The sequence below is a fragment of the Macrobrachium rosenbergii genome, chromosome 14, assembly GCF_040412425.1.
Source record: "Macrobrachium rosenbergii isolate ZJJX-2024 chromosome 14, ASM4041242v1, whole genome shotgun sequence".
In the NCBI taxonomy this organism is placed as follows: domain Eukaryota; kingdom Metazoa; phylum Arthropoda; class Malacostraca; order Decapoda; family Palaemonidae; genus Macrobrachium; species Macrobrachium rosenbergii.
Genome location: NC_089754.1, coordinates 6,735,303 through 6,739,990, shown reverse-complemented (window position 1 = coordinate 6,739,990; position 4,688 = coordinate 6,735,303).

Sequence of the window (4,688 nt, the reverse complement as noted above, 5' to 3'; positions counted from 1 at the left end):
TGGAGGTGAATAAAATCATCTACCGCTCAAGGAACTGTTTTAGGACTACCTGGAAGGAGTAATCATTTTTTGATGGATTCTTTGAGCCTTTGAAGAGAAGGATGAATACCCATCCTCTTGAACTTACATTTTGATTCACTAATAAAAAAAAAGTTAAGTATACCTTAGTTTTACCAGACCACAGAGCTGATTAACAGCTCTCCTAGGGTTGGCCCGAAGGATTAGAATTATTTTACGTGGCTCAGAACCAATTGGTTACTTAGCAACGGGACCTACAGCTTATTGTGGAATCCGAACCACATTATAGCGAGAAATGAATTTCTATCACCAGATATCAATTCCTCTAACTCTTCATCAGCCGGCCGGGGAATTGAACTCCTTCCCATCGAGTTCCAGTCCGCTGCTCTACCGACTCACCCACCAAAGAGCTTGATTCACTAGTAAATCGCTGCAATAATGTCGAGGGCTGCCATTCAGCTTAAAAATCTCATCATCTACTTCGCATCTACAAAGGGAGCACTTGCCTGTTTTGTAAGATATGTGTAACTGGTAGGTAGGGATTTTGCCCAAGGAGCCTGAGTTTCCATGGTAGGCGAGAATTGCCGCACTGCCATAGAGAATAGTGGTCCTTACAGTATGCTGCAAGCTGCATGCGCGTGTTTTAGGGGCGGTCTAAATCTTCTTAATTTGATACAGAATTTACGGTTGTTAATCGGCATCTGTCCTTTTTAATACCTTTCTGACAACTGTGTATTCCTCATGTCTTCATGTGCATCTGAGCTAAACAATTAGTCATTAGTAACAGTAAGCAGAGGCTGATTCAATCGTGGCCAAGCAATTTTCTTCAAGGTTTTATTTGTACTGTTTCAAGGGAAACTCTTGAATGTAGAACGCTTGAAGAAGGTGACATTTTGCTCCCTGGTAGAGCCCGAAGACATGCCGAAAAGCATTTGATTTGCTTTGTCTTTTCTCTTTGAATTTTATGATGCCTAAGCAGGAGAAATGACATGGAATGATATAAAATATTAACCTCAATGTAACTAATTGTCATGGTGCATACATTTCTCCTTAGAAATTATATTCTTCTTAAGGTGAAGGATACATGAGTCATCGTGATTCCGTCACAGGAACAGGAAACTTTTAAATGCCTACAGAATTTCATGTGAATTATGTGAAACAAGTCATTTCTGTCCCTGAATTCGTCTGAGTAAGATATCGAAAAGCTAAATGACAGGCTAAACAATAATAATAATAATAATAATAATAATAATAATAATAATAATAATAATAATAATAATAATAATACACATACATACATACATACACGTTGTCAAAGCAAAAGCAGAAGAGAAACATCGTTGTAGCTCTTTAGTCTGTGTGGGAAACCTTCTTCTTCCCCTGCTGTACCCCATGGTATCCGTGCATCCAAGCCTTGTGCTATACGCAGACGAACATACAAATGTACACATAAACGCACGCACTCACTGGTAGCGAGTACTATATATTATAGCTTAAAGAAGGCGAAGTATCACAGTTGGTTGCCAGTGCTCGTGAGTATCTGAACGCTTGTGCATTACCTTTTTCAGTACGAGAGTTTTCCAATTACCTCTGTTTTCTTGTATCCAGACGCATATAAATTTCCCACCCAGGATGAAAGTACAGATAAAGCACTCATCAGCCTAAAAAACATCTTTTCCTCTCAGGAACACAGCATGAAGGTTCTCGGTCTCTCTCTTTTGTTGGCGTTGTCCTCAGCGTCGGAGGTTTTGGAGGGCCAGGGTCTACAGGAAAGCCTCGACGACCCGGATCTTCCTGCTCTCCTTCGGGTGAATATTCCCCCCTTCAATGTCAACTCGTTCATCGACTCTATTTTGGTGAAGCTCAACGATGCAATACTAAGGTGAGTGTTGTAAGCAGTAGAAAAAACACATTCTTTGTTCTCATTGCTCGTGTTAGACCAACATAATCCTCACAGCGTTGCTAGCAATTTTAGTTCATATATATATATATATATATATATATATATATATATATATATATATATATATACATATACATATACATATATATATATATATATATATATATATATATATATATATATATATATATATATATATATATATATATATATATATATATATATATATGATTATTATCACTTTTGTACGTGATTCATTTATCACACATTACCACAGGTGAAAAATAAGAAACGGGTGTAGGTCCTGACCGGTTTCGACTTTATTTCCAAGTCATTGACGAAGGACTGATACCACGCGCTCCTTCCGATCTTTCTGTGTTCTTTTCCCATCTTGGAATATGCCGTCAGAGAATTTGCCGACGCCCTCACTCAAGCTCATACCAACAAGGAACACCTGCGGTTTTTACGTGAATGTCGGGATGAACAAGTGATACCAAGATCGTTCATAACCAATTCCTTGCTGAAATTAGAAGACCAACCCTTCGGTGAAATACAACGTGCCATATTGGAAAAACATATCAACATCAAAACATTGGAAACCAAAAAGAAATTTGAAGATCTCACGAGAAAAGACGACATTTTGAAGCCTCAATACCACCAGATTGGAGAGATTCCCTACGTGAATATTGTCATGTGAAGATGAGGAATCAAGTGTATCGGAAACTGAAAAGTAAACACGATAATAAAATGAAACTGTTGATTGACAGAAGCCCTTGGACCAACAACGCCAATCATGAATGTGTCGTCAACTTATCAAACAAACCGCTGGATAGAAATGTAACTAGTGCCTTAGGCTACGGTTTAAACTTTGCTTTATCTCCTGGCGGAAGGAACAGTGTGGAAATAACTAAAGGACTGTGTAATTTGGAAAAATATAGTGATTTAACGAATGAAGAAGTGAACATGGTTAAGGGAGTGATTTATGGAAGTATGAAAAAATCAGACACCTACAAACGTCCCCAAAAGATTTATGGTTGCTATTAATGAACTGAAAAAGATAAAAATATACACATGACAAAAGCAGATAAATCAGGCGCCCTTGTAATTTTAAATAAAAGTGAATATATAGAAAAAATGCAAAATCTTTTAGGTGATGATAACACATATAAAGAGTTAAATAAGAACCCGATAGACAATGTGAATAGTGGTTTCAATAAGAAAGTGAAAAACCTGTTAAAAGGTAACGAAAGCCTTATAAAGAAGTTGTGTGTGACCTCTCCATCGCTACCATACATGTATGGTACAATAAAAACTCACAAAGCAAACTTTCCTGCCAGGCCAATTATCAGTTCAGTTGGTTCCGCATCATACAAGCTAGCGAAGTACTTAGTAGATATTCTCAACCCATTAGTAGGTACCATCTCAAATGCAAATATCAAGAATAATGGGGACCTGATAAATAAACTAAATAGTGTAGAGATTAATAGTGAATCCAGGCTTGTAAGTTTTGATGTTGTATCACTATTCACAAAGGTGCCAATAGATGATCTGATGGCGTTTTTATCTGAATTGTTAGAGAACACACAGCTGGATATCCCATTTTCTAAAAGTACTTTAATTGAACTGATTAAATTATGTGTAAAAGATTGTAAATTTGAATTTAATGGTAAATTTTACTCACAAAATTTTGGTATGGCAATGGGAAACCCTCTATCCCCAGTGTTAAGTAACTTATATATGGAATTTTTTGAAAAGAAGATATTAAACAACATAATCCCACGTAATGTAACATGGTTTAGGTATGTTGACGACATAATTTGTGTATGGCCAGGAACCAAGATGTAAAAAACTTTTTGCCAAGTTAAATCAATTAGTACCATCAATTAAATTCACGATGGAAATGGAAAATGATGGGTGCTTACCGTTTTTGGATGTCCTCATACGAAGAAATAGTAGTGGGTTTAAATATAGTGTGTATAGAAAACCCACTAATATTTCTTCCTATGTGCATTTCTATTCTGGACAAAGCAATAAGGTTAAAAAGTCAGTGTTTTCATCTATGTTTTTAAGAGCATTACGGGTATGTAGCCCTGAATATATTGATGATGAAATAGATAAGATTAGGAATGCAGGCAAAAATTGAAATATCCTGCTAGTGTATTAAACAGTGCATTTGAAGCGGCAAAAAAGACTATGTATCAAAACCAGAAAGAACCTTACAACACAAAAAATTTGCTTCTCGTGTTGTGCTGAGGCTATTATTTAGAGTCAATTTTCATTAAAGCACTCGTTCCCTCGTTAAATGCCCAGACGTCCTCAACACCCTTGTTTATTTTGTGATTTCTCTGCTGTTCTCTTTGTTTTCGAGTAGTTTTACCTTCTTCTGTTTAGTCACTTTTCAGCCATGTACTGGGTAGGTTTGTTTTAAGATATTTTAAGAAATGTATGTACATTTTATTTTATTTTATTTTTTTATCTTTATAATTTTATATAGTGACGTCCCTTTTATTAAACAAAATTGTGTCATTGCAGCCTTGAAAATGCAATGGATTATTGCGAAACGCCGTCGTACAATAAAAACTGTAGATTGTTAGTGTGCCTCTCCATCTGCCCTTGGTCTCCGTATATTGGGCTTCCGCCTTCATCATCGTCGTATACATATATATATATATATATATATATATATATATATATATATATATATATATATATATATATAATATATATATATATATATATATATATATATATATATATATATATATAT